The following is a 15,777-nucleotide window of genomic DNA, read 5'->3' on the forward strand; positions in this document are numbered from 1 at the left end:
TCCACGACACACTGTGATCCCTTCTGTTCCCCTTTGCTGTCTTCTCCACGCACTATTTCCAGAGCACAGAATAGGGGGCGGCCATGGATCTTGGCCAGCTCCTCCCGGGCCCTGCGCCTGCTGCCCAGCCACAGTCCTTGACTGTGGTGTTTCCTGCAGGGCCCACAGGACGTTCTCCAGCTTCAGTCTCTGCTTGTGATGCCCTGGCTTTGGCAGGCGGCGGGGCCCCTGGAGGCCTGCTCCAGGCCTCCTCTCCCTGCTGGCAGCAGCCTCCAGGAAGTGCCTGTGCCCCATGATAGGCTGCTTCTCCAGGGTCACTGCATCTGCTCTCCCAAGCTCTGGGACTAGCTCGATCTCATCCAGGTGCTGAGAACCTTACTCAGAAAGGGTGTTAGCAGGAAATCGTGTCTCCTGTGTCAGCTCCAAGCACCTTTGTTGTGACCCATGCTCACCGGTGACAGCTTTCCAGTGACTAACGGAAAGGGGGCCTCCCCAGCCTGTTGCAGTGGGCTCTGGACCATGTAATGCACTAAGCGGTCACTGCATTGGAAGACCTGAGGAGCAAAACCCCAGGGGGATCTCCAGGCTTCAGTTGCTCTCCCAGTGCCTCTCTGGTCTTCCCTAACCCTTCTATTTCATTTCCTGTGACTGCAGAGTCACTGAAGGAATCCAGGAATCCGGGAACTGGCAGTCCCTGTCAGTCACCCTGATTGGCCATCAGTTTCATTATGCCTGGTGTTTATTTTATACTGGCAGGATTACTTTCTTTGTTTGTTTGTTTGTTTGTTTAATCTTTTCCCTCTTCTCCCAGGCCTCCATTTAATTCCCAGGGGTGCCACGAATAACTTGAATCCCCAGTGGGGTCCAAGTGCCCCCGGACTTCCTTGTGATACTTCCTCCCAGGTGCTGGCCTGAGACCTGGCGTGGTGGATCTGTGAGTGCACCTAACACTCTCTTTCCTTCTTTCTTCTCCATTCTGTATCTGGCTCTAACTTTGCGGAAACTGTAATTCTGGGGACGCTTGCTTGAATTTTGTGAGATTAACTAGCAAGGAAGGAAACCAATACCAGACAACCCCGGGTGTAAGAGGAAATCCCCTAGTATTCTATTCACAGGAGCACATTTGTTGGGGTGAGCTAAGAGGGGCAAATACAACCTCAGTGGCCTGCCTTGGGTTCTGACCAACGGCTCTGAGGTGCACACAGATTGACTGGCTTGTTTCCTGCACGCCACAGGTTCCTTAGTCTGCTGGTCTGGCGGTTAATCTGTGTGTGGTGACGGACTGGGCAAAGCCAGGGACCACGGAGGCCGGCAAGGATCATCCCAGTGGACACTGGAGGAAAAACACCTGGAGGGAAACTGACCCCAAATCCCTAGAAGTGAATTTAGTCTGTGACTGCTTCCTGTTTTTCACCTTTTGAGTTTATGATTTTCTGCTCCCTTCTTCTTTCTATGCGTATAAAATTCATAGATTGTAATTAGAGGGTAAAGATAGTTACTTTTGTCTTAAAGATGCTTTCTCTGTTGATCTTACTGAAATGCTGGTTTGGACTAACTCTAAGAGGGGAAGAAATTTTCCCGGGGTTCCCTTGAGGCATAAGTGACACCTGGGGAAACCCAGGCTGCATCAGGGCAGGCAGCAGACTGACCCTGGTGCCTCAGTTTCCTCCAGGGTACACGAATCATCAGGCTTTCTCCAGAGCCCTGTCATCCACCTGCCAACACATCTCTTTCTGCCCCATTGCTTTTCTTAGGGGAAGAATTCGCATATACTGCAAAGCACAATGCATGCAACCAGGTAGACTTTCTGAGGTTCCTTCTGGAAACTTCAGACCTGGTTTTGGGACCTTCTGCCACGAGGTGGAGGCCGTGAGAGGTCACAGGGCCACTTTCCAGGCTTTTCCTATGAGAGACTTCATTTAGGAAGGATGCTTCTTTGGATTTTTGCTCATTTTGATTATTCTCCCCCCCCCCCGCCCCATTTCCTAGAAATCTGATGAAGTGACTCAGCCTTTTGCTAAGGAAAGGGATCATTACTAGGTGTGTGCACCCCTGTGGTCCCAGTGCTCTGGGAACTTGGGTCAGGGGGTTCCAAGGTAGGAGTCCAGGCCGAGCCCCTTGGTGAGAGCCTGCCTCAAAAAGTAATAAACCCGGGGGGTGTGCGTGGCTTCCCGCCAGGATCTGGGAGGCATCCCCAGCACACACAAAAAGGCATTTGCCGAAATTCAAAACTTTTCTAAGGCTGTTTTGAAGGAATATATTTCTAATTGTAAAAGCCAGGTGTGGTGGTGCCTGCAGCCCCAGCCAGCATTTTAGGAGCCAGAGGGAGGCAGGAGGGTCAGGAGTTCATGAACTGTGGTTTAGCAAGATCTGCCTCAAAATGAAAATTAAGAAGAGGCCAGGGGGAGTCCCTGAATCCCCTGGACCAACAACAACAGCAAGAAAAAAACGTTACTTTAAAGGGATTTTCTAAGGTAACAGTTTAATGCAGCAATACAAAACCAAAACCCAATCCTCTATGCTTAATACACCAAAGTTTTCTTAAAATATTGATAAGGTGGTGTACCACATATGGTGTCCCAGGACAGTAACCCCAGCTCTCAAGAAGCTGAGGCAGGAGGATCAACACAAGTTCAAGGCCAACATGGGCTACATAGTGAGTTCGAAGCCAGCATGAAACTATGTATTGAGAACCTGTCTCAAATAATATACAAAGTGTTGTGCTGGCTTAGAAAACAAAGATTTTGTGTTTGTCAGATACACTGAAGGAAGTGTATCTCAGTAGAGCTAGATAGATCTAAAGTGTCTATTTGCTGTAAAGTCTTTTTACATCATCAGTTTATGACACTCTCATCCCTGGTTGCAGTGAATCTGGCACCTGTATATGTGACCAACTGTGAGATTACCTCTGAGGACTAAATATGCCGTGTGCCCTAGCTTTGTCTAAATGTATGCAAAGGTTTGTAAAATTGAAGGCACATAGGTTGAATGCATGTCAGATAACAAATACATGTTGTCTTTTGTGCACTGTGCATCACTTCTGCTTATGAAAGCTGTGACCAGAAAACTTTGGGCACCTGTGTCCTTTGCACTCAGTACTGAGTGGGAAAAAGCCCCCAATTCGCTGCCCTTGTCCATCAGGTACCCAGGCACCTGTGGCCATTAGCACTGTCTCCTCAGCGTGGAGGTGCTCCATAAGTCTCCTTTGATTCTGTCAGCATTGTTACCTTGACATTCACCGCAAAGTTAAAAGCTGGGTTGGTGTGGGCAGGACTTCTGTGCAGCCGTGATGCTAAATGTTGCTGGTTCTTTGTGTGTCACATGTATCTGCTCCCGTGTTCCGTCTTCTACAGTGCACAGCTCTGGGGAGCAGCTCACCATGCTGAGCCTTCTGACTTGGTCACTGGTAATGACAGGCATGTGCAGGTGTGTGTGCGTGTGCTCCTGGTTCTACTGTGACAGCCCTCTTTGGGCGACAATACTCACACAGGCCCACGCACAGTGCATTCCAAGCAGTGCCACTCTGCGACTGAAAAAGTTAAAGTACATCTGTGAGGAGCACTGTCCGCTTTATCTAACACATTCCGTGATTCCCGGTCAGCATGCAGCTTCATGACAGAGCACTTGCCAAGCACACACAGGCCTTAGACTCAGCAGCCGGCACTGCCAAAGAAAACCCATCATTGCTGAGAGACAAAATTTCATGCAGATTTATGTGGCTAAGGTTTTGTGATTGGCCAGGTGTTGTGGTGCATGCCTCTAATCCCAGAATTGGGGATTCTGAGGCAGAGGGTTATCAGGAGTTTGAGGCCAGCAGGAACTAGGCCCTGTCTCAAAAAAAAATTGTAATTATATAAAGTGACATTGTTTATAAATTACATCTTGTTAATGTTGTCACACTGCATAGTAAAACAGGAAGTCAAATATGTTTTTTGAAGTGTATGGTCCTGATATCATGCTGTCAGTCGCATCTACTAACCCTAAAATGCCATTGGGAAATGGGTCATTTTGTTGTTTGCTAAACTCTCCTCGGAGTTTTAACTGTAGCTCATCTGAGCCTTTTGTCATCCCTGATTTTGACTGTTCTCTGAAGCATTTGTGAACAGGTTCCTCAAAGGGAATCTAGCAAGTACTGTGAACAGCTTTCTGGCAAAAATAAACTTATTTTTTAGAGGAACGCACGCTGCCCTCGGACCTTGGCTCATGCTGCCATGCACTTCCTGTGTTACTTCTGCTGGCCCTGTAGGACACAGCGCCACCCTCGGACCTTGCATCTGTACCACTGGCTTCCTATGCAACTTCCTTTCACCTGGAGGGACACTGCGCCAATGGCCGCTGCCTTCGGTGACCCTCCCATTCTCCTAGACCAAGTACTTGATCTTTGGCTCCCATTCCTCCTCCCAGAAACTTGCACTGCAGTGGATTACTGTGGTGAGTTGAAGGGAGACTCAGTGACCTCTCACCCAAACCGAGGACCTCAGCAGGATCCAATCACTATGCTCCTGTACTTCTGGCATTCATCCTACAACTTCAACAACCAGTTCGAATTACAGCTTCACTAAGTAGAATGGGACCAAATAGATGAAACCACTGAGAAAAAAATCATCAAAGTGATACAAGACTTCAAAATAAGATAGCACCCTGCAGACACACAGACTGATGCTACCAGCCCGTCCCTCCGCCCAGGACCGCATATGCCGCTGCACCGTGCTTCCCAAGTGTATGGTGGATGCTTGAACCCAGGACACCTGCTGGCCCACTGGGGATACTCCCTACCTCCTGGACTTAATACTGCTATTGATCTTCAACTCCCACCCTTTCTCCCAGAAACTTGGGATACAACAGATTAACTGTGCTAGCTTGATGGGAGATTTAGTAACTGCCTCTCTCAAACAAAGGATCTCAGCAGGCTCCAGTCGGTGTGGTGTGTATGGCCCTAAATCTTACCTGTACAGTGGGTAAACAGGGCCGGTAGTAAAGCTCCCTGCCGCTAACTGTCAGACCTTGGTGAGTCTGGTAAGAGTGTGAGTGACCCCTTCTGGCACACAGAGAACATCAGGCAGCATGAGGAGTGTGCCAATAAGGATCCCCCCAACTTGGAGAAAATCAAAAGGGCTTGTGAGTCACACAGGCACACAGTAGGGACACAATAGGGCAGGGAGATTTGGTGACCTGGAATAACCTGAAGATAAGGTAATAGTAGGAAGTAGAAGTTGACCTACATCAATACTACTAGGTTTGTCAGCCCAGGAAGAATATAGGACTCACCCAAAAGGCCCTGCAGGGCGAATCCAGGCAACTGGCTCACCTCTTCATTGTGGGACCCAGAAATTGGACAAGCATCAACCTTACAGTAGGACCCCAAGATACACACTATCAACAGTTGACACTAGTGGAACTGAAGGACCAAATGTTAACTTGAAAGGGGAAAATGGCAAAATGAAAAAGCAAAATGCAACCTCAAAATCTAGTCCACCGGGAGCAAGTACAGGAGACACTGAAATAGAGGACTTCAAAGTAACACTGGAAATCTCTGAAAAGATAGCAAGTGAAATAAAACAACTCCATGAGGCTATACAGGAAATCAAATTAGAAGCAATCTCTCATGCAAAGACAGAAATAACAACCTTAGTAAAGGAGTTGCTCAGCACGCTTAAGGAAGAAGTACAGGAGCATGGGAAACTGATTTAAAACTTGAATGAACAATATAGAAAACAAGCAGAGTCCATGAAAGAAACTCAAAGAGACAGCCAAGAAACAAAAAATTCTATTCAAAGCTGGCAAAACCATTTAAATGGAGCTGAGGATAGGATTTTGGACCTTGAGGACAGGATTACAATTAGTGATCTTGAAATGATAGAACTTTTAGAAATAACAGCAGCATGAAATGACAATCCAGCAGCTTCAAGATGGTGCCATGAGAAACAATACAAGATTAATAGGCATCAGTGAAGATGCAGAAGTCAATGCAAATGACATAACTAACATATTCACAGAAGTAATACTAGAAAATTTCCCAAACATGGGGAAAAAGTCTGATATGCAAATAAGTGAGGCATATAGAATGCCAAACAGTCACAACCAACATAAATTTATACCCATACATATAATAATTAAGATCCCAGACATGCAGCATAAAAACTGTTAGAGAATACTAACAGCTGTTGGAGAAAAGACAACAACTCACCTATCAAGGAAAGCCCATTAGAATCACAGCAGACTTTTCAGCAAGTCAAGGGTGGAGTGAGGTGTTTCAAGCCCTGAAAGAAAACAGCTTTCAACTCAGACTGATGTATCCAGAAAAACTTTCATTCATACTTAATGGAGAAACAAGCTACTTCCATGACAAAGAACAGCTGAAGAAATTCATATCCACCAAATCAACCCTAGAAAGAATATTGAAAGAGATACTAGGTAGAGAGAAATATGACCACAATCTCATGAATAACAACAAAAAGAAATCACCAGTTCAGACAAGCAATTAAACAAAGGGGAAAAGCAGAAAGCAAACAACTGTAACACAACATAGCAAAGTCAAATCAGTACATATCAGTGATATCCATAAATGTAAATGACCTCAATTCACCTATCAAAAGAAATAGGTTGACAGAAAGGATCAAGAAAAATGATCCCACAGTATGCTGTGTGCAAGAAAACACCTGACCCAAAAGGAAACTCATAGATTAAAAGTCAAAGGATGGAAAACAGTATTCCATGCAACAGGAGCTCAGAAAAAAGCAGGGGTAACTATTCTCTTTGCAGACAATGTGAACTTCAAACCTAAAATGATTAAAAGAGATTTAAAAGGTCACTACGTACTTGTTAGTGGAAAAATTCAAGAGGAAGAACTAACAAGTATAAATGTATATGCACTAAATACTGCAGCACCCAACTATATAAGACAAATACTAATGGACATGAAAAACCCAATACACAAGAACACAATTATAAGGGAAACTTACACCACATTGTCACAAAGAGAGAGATCAACTAGACAAAAAGTCAGCAAAGAAATAATAGAACTGAATCATACCTGTGAGCAATTGAACTTAATAGATGTTTACAGAGTGTTCCACCCAACCACATCAGAATACACATTCTTCTCAGCTGCACATGAGACATTCTCCAAAAGAGACCATATAGTATCTCATAAAACATTCTTAAGTAAATGCAAAGGTATTGAAATTATCCCTTGCATAATATTTGATCATAGTGCACTAGAATTGGAAATTAATGGCAAAATAAATTGCAAAATCTGCATAAATACATGGAAATTAAATAACCTTCTAAACAAAAAGTGGGCTACAATTAAGAAATAATACCTACAATTCAATGAAAATGAGGACACAACATACTGTAATGTGTGGGATGAAATGAAAGCAGTGTTAAGAGGGAAATATATAACACTTAATTGTCATATCAAGAAAACAGAACAAGCACAAATAACATAATGCTTCATCTCAAGCTTCTAGGAAAAGAAGAGCAAATGAAACCCAAAGCTCATAGAAGAGAGGAAATTGTAAAGATTAGAGCAGAAATCAATGCACTTGAAACTAAAAAGAAATACAAAGAATTAATGTATCACAAACCTGGGTTTTGAGAGAATAAACAAAATTGACAAGCCTCTAGCTAACCTTATCAAGAAAAAGAAAGAAAAACCCAAATTCATGCAATTAGGATTGAAAAGAGGGAAATTATTCCAGATCCTATGGAAATTCTAAAGATCATGAATACTTAACTTTGAATATCTCTACTCACATAAGAGTGGAAAACACAGAGGAAATGGTCAGCTTTCTATAAACATATGAACTACCAAAGCTCAACCAAGAAGATATAACAATCTTCAATAACCCAATATCAGCTACTGAAATTGAAAACACAAATAAAAACACACTAACAAACAAAAGCCCAGGTCCTGATGGATTCATAGCTGAATTCTACAAATAATGTAGAGAAGATTTGATGTCAATACTACTTAAACTCTTTTTTTTTTTGTACCAGGGCTTAAACTCATGACCTTGTGTTTGCCAGGCTAGCACTTAGGCCATTGAGCTAAATCTCTGGCCCTTAAACTCTTCAATGAAATTGAAAAGCAAGCAATCCTCCCTAAGTCATTCCTGGAGGCAAGTATTACTCTGACACCAAAACCAGAGAAAGACCCAACCAAAAAGAAATATATGCCAATCTCACTAATGAACATTGATGCAAAGACTGTCAATAAAATGCTGGCAAATAGAATGCAACAAATCATCAAGAAGATTATACATCACAACCAAGTGGGATTCATTCCAGGAATGTAAGGATGGTTTAACATACACAAATCAATAAATGTGAAACACCACATCAACAGAGCCGAAAACAAAAACCACATGGTCATCTCAATAGATGCAGAAAAAGCTGTCAATAAAGTCCAACACATGTTCATCATAAAAACCTTCAGAAATTCAGAATACATGGTGTCTACCTCAATCTTTATAAAGGCCATCTATGACAAACAGCGAACATTATACTAAATGGACAAATAGTGAAAGCTTTCATTAAAATCAGGAACAAGACAAGGATGTCCACTATCACCACTCCTATTAAGTATAGTTTCAGAAATACTAGCCAGGGCAGTAAGACAAGAGAGAGAAATAAAAGAAATAAAGATAGGAAAGGAAGAAGTTAAATTATCACTATTTGCAGATGACATGATACTCCCAAAAGATATGATACCCATGATACCCAAAAGACTCCATTAAAAGATTACTAGAGGTAATAAACAAATTTAGCAGTGTAGCTGGATACAAAGTCAATGCTCAAAAATCAACAGCATCTCTTTAAAATTAAAAAAAAAAGCATTCCCGTACACAAACAAAAACTCACCGACACAGAAATTATGGAAATATCGCCCTTCACAGTACCATCTAAAAAGATGAAATACTTAGGAATCAACCTAAGAAAGAATGTAAAAGACCTATATGCTGAAGATTATGCTATGCTAAAAGAGGAGACTGAAGAGGATATTAGAAAATGGAAGGATATTCCTTGCTCTTGGCTAGGAAGAACCTATATGGTGAAAATGGCAATACTCCCAAAACTGTTACACAGATTCAATGCAATCCCAATCAAAATAGCATTAACATACCTCCCAGCTCTAGAGAAAACACTCCTAAAATTCATTTGGAAACAGACTAGAATAGCAAAGGCAATTCTGGACAACAAAGGCAAGATAGGAGGCATCTCAGTTGCTGACTTAAAACTATATTACAAGGTCACAGTGACAAAATCAGCATGGTACTGGCAAAGAAGTAGACTTGAGGATCAGTGGAACAGATTAGAGGATGCAAGCACAACTACAAAGACCCTCAGCCTCCTGATATTTGACAAAGGAGCTAAACGTGTTCACTGGAAGAAGGATAGCCTCTTTAATAATAAATAGTTTTGGCAAAATTGGCTCTCCACATGCTGAAGACTGAAACTAGATCCATGCCTATCACCATGCACAAAACTAAAGTCTGAAAGGATCAAAGACCTAAATATTAGACAGAAATGCTAAGTCTACTGGAAGACAAGGTAGGTAGCCTTGGAGACATGGGATAGGCAGAGAACTCATGAACAAAACACAAACTGCACAGGAAACACTTCAAAGAATCAACAACTGGGATCTTACATTGTTGAAAATTTTTTGCACTTCCAAAGAAATCACCAACAGAATGAAAAAAAAACCCACAGAATGGTAAAGAATTTTAGCCAGCAACCCCTCAGAAAAAAAACTTATAGCTAGAACATACAAAGAACTGAAAAACATCAAGCCCCCCATATTCAAATACCTGCTCCAAAAATGGGTATCTGAGATGAACACACAGTTCTCAGATGAAGATACACAAATGGCAAATAAATACATGACGTGTTCATCACTGGTCATTCAAGAAATGCAAATTAAAACAGCATTGAGATTTCATCTCACTCTAGAGAGAATAGCTGCCATCAAGAAATCAACTGATAACAAATGTTGGCGAGGCTGCGGGGGGAAAAGGAACACTGCTCCACTATTGGTGGGAATGTAGACTGGTGCAGCCACTCTGGAAATCACTATGGACATGTCTCAGGAGACTTGGATTGGAAGCTCCATTCAGTCCAGCTCTTTCCCCTCCTGGGAATTTTCCCAAAAAAACTGAAAAGGTCCTGTCACGGTAATATATGTGCACCCATGTTCATAGCAGCACAATTTGTAATAGCTAACTCTTGGAAACAACCAAAATGCTCATCAACTGCAGAGTGGATGAAAAAGATGTGTTATTTTTTATACAATGGAATATTACTCAGCTATAAAGAGGATAGTCTTGAAGCCTTCATAGGTAAATGGAGACAACTTGAGACTATCCTCATAAGTGAAATATATAATCATATTTATAAACGTCACATTGTGTCTCTAGTGTAAAAAGAAATAAGAACTGTAGCAGTAATAAACCCAAAATATGTAATTGCTATTGTAACAAAGGAAAAGAAAGTGCTCTAAAGGATATAACTGCATGTATAAGTATATAGGATTAACAACCATGTTACTAGGTTTTTGTTGGATAGTTGAACAGAACTGTTTGCAGTCTCGCTGTTTGAATGTTCACTTTGTATGCTTTAGTTTTGTAACTTGAATGACTATTTCTAAGAGGACAATATGTAATTTATCAACTGGTGATTTTTTACTGTTTTTTTTAAATTATGTAGTATTTCTACCCTTTTTTCTGTTTTGATTTTTTCTTTAAATAAAATTTTTAAAAAGCAATTTTCAAAGAAGTCATTTTTTCTTCAAATAACTTGAAGAAAATTTGTATTATTAAGATACTGCACTCCATGATTCGGAGGTACCTCACCCCCGAGTGGCTGGTTTTGAGGTTGGCTCTGTTGTGTATTTTCTCTGTAAAGCTTGATATCCACTGCCCCTTGTCAGCCAGCAGTCGCAGGACATCCCGGGTAGATTCTGAGACGAGGGCTGCCACGTACAGGAGGGCAGACAGACAGCCGTGTCCCCTCTAACCCTACTCAAGCGCAGGCTGACGATCTCCAGTCCGCCTTCCATCTCAGAGTGGCCCGCACTGCAGAGGATGCTCCAGAGGCAGCAGAGCAGCTCACCCCCACTCGGGACGGTAGAACTGGCCTCTGTGTGTTCAGTAGCAGAGCAGCTCACCCCCACTCGGGACGGTGGAACTGGCCTCTGTGTGTTCAGTAGCCGAGCAGCTCACCCCCACTCGGGACGGTGGAACTGGCCTCTGTGTGTTGAGCGCTGCGATGAAGGAAGGTGGGAGGCTGAAAGGCAGACCGGTGCCTTGCCGCTGCCTCCCTCCCTCCCTCCCTCCCTCCCCAGCCAACAAGGAAAGGCGAGACCCCTGGAAAGGGCCCTGCAGCCCTGGTGAGCTCCTCGTGGGGTGACGAGTGGACTCCAGAGAGCAGGAGGGGCTGTGTGCAGTGTGCAGGGCGCAGTCATTAGCGTGGCCGTGTCCTCAGTGCTGGCAGGCGCGGTCACCGAGTGCTTTGGTGCCAGCCTGGCCTGGCCTGGCAGGTGACACGTCTGGGAGGGGACAGAGCTGAGGGAGCCTCCGCTGAGGCTGCCAGATAGTGGGACAAAGGCTGATGCACACAGAGGTCACCACTGGGCCTGGAAGCTGCAGCGTGAAGGCAGGACCACAGGGTGCAGGGAGGGATGGCAATGAGGAGCAGAGGGAAAGGAAGGCCATTGTTTCAGGCCTTCCGGGAGGAAAGGGAACAAAAGGGGCCTCAGACTCCACCCAGCTGCTGGCAGAGCTAGAGAAGGAAACGTGCCCTCTGAGGGCCGGAGCTAACCCCAGCCCGCTTAGAGAAGCAATGCGGGCATCCCCGGGCCCAGCCTCCCTGTGCCTCCAGTGACATCGTCAGGGATGTCGGGCACTCCCCAGACACTGTCCTGCTCTAGAAAGAGGCACTAAGTCACATTCTTGCCTGCACGAACAAGGCCCCGAATGGCTGAAAGGTAGATGACAGGTCAGTGAGCAACCTGAGGCACCCCCACTCCGCACTGAAAAGTCACTGTTACCCATGTGCGGCTGCTGCCTGACTTCCCGTGTAGCAGAGGGGGAAATGAGATGGGCTGCGGACCAGGTGCCGGGCCGGACAGCAGGAAAGTGCCTGGCCAGGCTCACTTGGTTCCTGTGTCTCCAGGCCCCCGTCACCACTTGACTGCTGCCTGTCTGTGGCCCACACTTGTCATATCGGAGATGGTCACGTGTGTCTTCCAGCCACCCCTGCCACTGGCACTGAAAGTCAGAGCCGGCCACTAGGTCCCTGAGCTCAGGCAGCCAAGGGTCGGTGTCCCCACACTGGGCAGGGCCAGCTGCCTCCAACCGTTCTGCAGCTGCCCTAGAAGATGGACCATGGCCCCTCGGCTCCCCTGAGGACTACGCCTGGCCGGGCCCCTGAGGGAGCAGGGCCAGTGCGACTTCTGAGTGGTGTCCCCAGAGCAGAGGAGCGGGGGCTGCACCGTTGAAGACTAGAGCCGGCCACAAAGGAGGCTGCTGGTCAACCAGGGCTCTGCTGTATCCCTGGAGATGGGAAGGCGGGGTCGGGGGCCACTGGAGGAGACAGAGCAAGTGAAGGTGGCGCAGACCTGGCCAGGTGCTGCCCCGGATACTGTTACACACACAGGACAGGGCGTTTGCATCATAAATTCTCCTCCCAGAGAGTGGGGACCACACATTTCCACAGCCGTGTGCAACCTCACAGCTGCGTGGTAACTTAGCCCCACCCTGTCCAGAGACCCCAACCCTTTTAGGTAAAAACCCAGGGGTAGTGATACCCTCTGAGACCTCCTGAAGTGAAACATTTCCTTTGTTCTGCATTACTTTCTGAAGTAGCTTTTGCTGTTAAGCAGTCACTTCTCTTCCTGGAGCTGCTTATTATACAGCAGTGTGTTTCTTTACTGTAATGAACTTTCATCTTCCCTTTAAAATTAATTAATGATTCTGGCACTGTGGTGTAAGCCTGTATTCCCAGCGTTCGGGAGCCTCAGGGCAGGAGGATCCCACCAATTGGAGGCAGACCGAACTACAGAGCAAGACACATTGTGTCCAAAAGAATTCGGTGCCGTTTGATTTCCATGTGCCATGATGCTGACCCAGGTCACTGGTGACTCAGGGACTGTTAAGCTGGCAGGCTTCTTTCCAAAAGGGCACCCAGCAGTGGCACCTAGTGCTTCCAGGTGATGTCTCCATCCTAACAGGGACAGATATGGAGATTATGTTAGATGCTTTGAAAGACGAGCGTTCCCAGACCTCAGATCCACAAGTCCTGCTTCGATTGGAGCTGTGTTCAGTGCTCCTAATCCCAAGCACCCCTAGCAAGTGTGTTGGGAGCAGAGCGAGACCAAGGAAGCCCAGCCTCAGACTCAGCTATAGCATGGGCCGGGCCCCAGGCCACGTATACTCTGCGTGGCTCCCAGCATCACTGTTCACGTTTAGTGGGTGCAGTCTTGGGAACACCAGAGTAAGAGCCAGACACTCTGTTCCTCGGTGATTGAGTGCACATTAGCCAAACTCTGCCCTGTCCTGTCCCGTGCCATAAAGCACTTGCAGGCGCAGAAGCTGTGAAACCTTGGGACACTGTGGCTCTGTCTGTTTTGTCCCCCATCATGGTTTGAATATCAAGCCCGAGAGTGAAGGTCCTCTCAGTGGGTGCTGTGGGGGTGGATGGATGGGTAAAATTCTATTTCGCGTTACTTTTTTTTCCACACGGAGAAGGAAGTTCTACGTTCATTGATTGCAGAGGTTCCTGTTCCCCTTTTTACGGTTAGCAGCACCTATGCAGATATTTGAGCACGCTCTCTAGTCACGTCTGACTTTATTCTGATGAAGCAGATGGACAAGCTTCACTGTTTCGGCACCACATGGGACCATTTCACAAGTTTCACAGCCTCACTAGCAATGTGTGACTGGCCTGTCACATGTAGCTCCTCCCCTGCACTTCAAAAAAGGCTTTGTGACATTTTCGTGTGGTTCATCTGGAAACTTCTATAGAATTTTTTTTTTGTAGTAAAAATAGTTTTGTGATTCTCCTTGCCTTTGTATGGCTTAGCTTATTGTTTTATCTTGCACTCATGCTATGACAATCATTTAAAAATCACAACTCGGATGGAACATTGTGTTTGGTCTTTACCATCCAACATAGGGAATGGCACAAGGTAGATTTTGGGTTTCTTTTCTTCCGTGCAATTCTGATAAATTACTGAATGGAGCGGTTTTCATAAGCTGGCCCTGAGCGGGCGCAAAGCATCAACATCTGACCTTCTGTTTTCTGCCCCCTAGAAACTTGAACTAAACGTATTCGTGTTGTCAGGTTGGGTAGCTGGTCACTGGTGTCTTGCCACCATGTTTGAAAATTGCCTTACAGGCCAGCTGCAGCCTGTGAAGGAGTCATTACTTATATGTAGGGTTTTCACCTGTGCCACATTTGGTCTCAAATCCGAGTTAAGAACTTTCTCTTGGTTCTCTGAAAACGTGTGTGACCATTAATATGTGTTTGTGTGTGCAGTTTGCTCATCTAAAAAGATGATTTTCTTTGGAATGCAGTCCCTCCAGATCTCCATCAGCACCACGTATGTGTTCCTGACATTCAGCAAGTGAACATTTAGCTAAAAGAATCTTGTATCACATTCAAGTGCTTGTCCTGTCCTCCACCGGCCAACAGCGAAGCACAGCCAAAGCTGCCCCTCCTGTATCCGTGCCACCCAGCTGTGTAACAGAATTGCAGAGATCCGACCCGGTCCTTCCACCTGCAGAGCACAGGCACCCTCACACAAAAGGCCTTTATGAGTCCCACACGGGCTCTGTCCCTCTGTCTTCCACACAGTCACAGAAATTCCACATCCTCCGGAATGCTCTAATGTGGGCTCCAACCCCAGCCCTGGGAAATCTGTTGGCAGGATCCTTAAGTCCTTCTCCAGCAGTTTCATGATTTGAAACTATTTTGAGCAGAAATCACTCCTGATTTAGGAAATAAATGAGGTGAGGCCATCAGAGGGTGACAGATGAGCTGTGTCAGTGTGGGGCGACAACTCCAAGAGGAAGCTGGCAATCTGCTTTCTGGGATGGATGGGAGGATGTTCCTGGAACCCAGGTGACCCTGAGACACACATACCCTCTGGTGTCAGCAGGGCTCTCGAGATGGGGGTATCCTTCCTGGGTCCCCCAGGGTGTCATAGAGGTGGCCATGCAGTGCCAGGACCTGTTGTGACTACAAATGCAGTTCTTTTTCTCACCCTTGCAGCCCCCAGCTGCCAAAACCACCCCCTGCTGCCTGGGCCATGCAGATGCCTGATGACCACAGACTAATGACTTCCAGTCATTTTCAGAAAATTAAGGTGCTTACCAGGCCCTGAAAAGCTAGTAGTTGTGCCCGAGAAGAAGACTCACCTGTGTAATGCCATCAGGAGTGTAAAATCTAGGTCCACACTTACAGCTAACACCTAAGGACAGCCCTGGGCAGGGCTCCCCCAAACAGTGCCCCATTTACTGGAACAGAACTTCTGTGTGGGGCATGGGGAGTACACCAAGCTGTACATGCTCATCAAAGACTATGGTCCCCTCAGTGGTCATTGCAGTTCCATGGCCCGCACATGCTCTTGCTTCTTGGATTAAGCGTCACTTGAGGCTCATCATGAGAAACTTGCAGCACAGGCCAGGGGACAACAGGCAGGTGATTGTGGGTACATCTAAGGTCCTGGATCAAGGCTGGCCTCACAGGACAAGTATCAAGCTGATATGATCATCA

General features: G+C 45.6%; 1 long non-coding RNA gene across 1 annotated transcript; it reads left to right on the forward strand.

The window, feature by feature from the left end:
- Positions 1-403: 403 nt before the first annotated feature.
- On the forward strand, positions 404-10,765 carry LOC134470421 (uncharacterized). The gene is made up of 2 exons (XR_010039270.1): positions 404-934; positions 1,236-10,765. It is a non-coding gene; the product is annotated as an uncharacterized LOC134470421 (long non-coding RNA).
- Positions 10,766-15,777: the final 5,012 nt, after the last annotated feature.

The sequence above is a fragment of the Cavia porcellus genome, unplaced genomic scaffold, assembly GCF_034190915.1.
Source record: "Cavia porcellus strain 051 isolate PalLab524CR breed Dunkin Hartley unplaced genomic scaffold, mCavPor4.1 scaffold_15, whole genome shotgun sequence".
NCBI classification, from domain to species: Eukaryota; Metazoa; Chordata; class Mammalia; order Rodentia; family Caviidae; genus Cavia; species Cavia porcellus.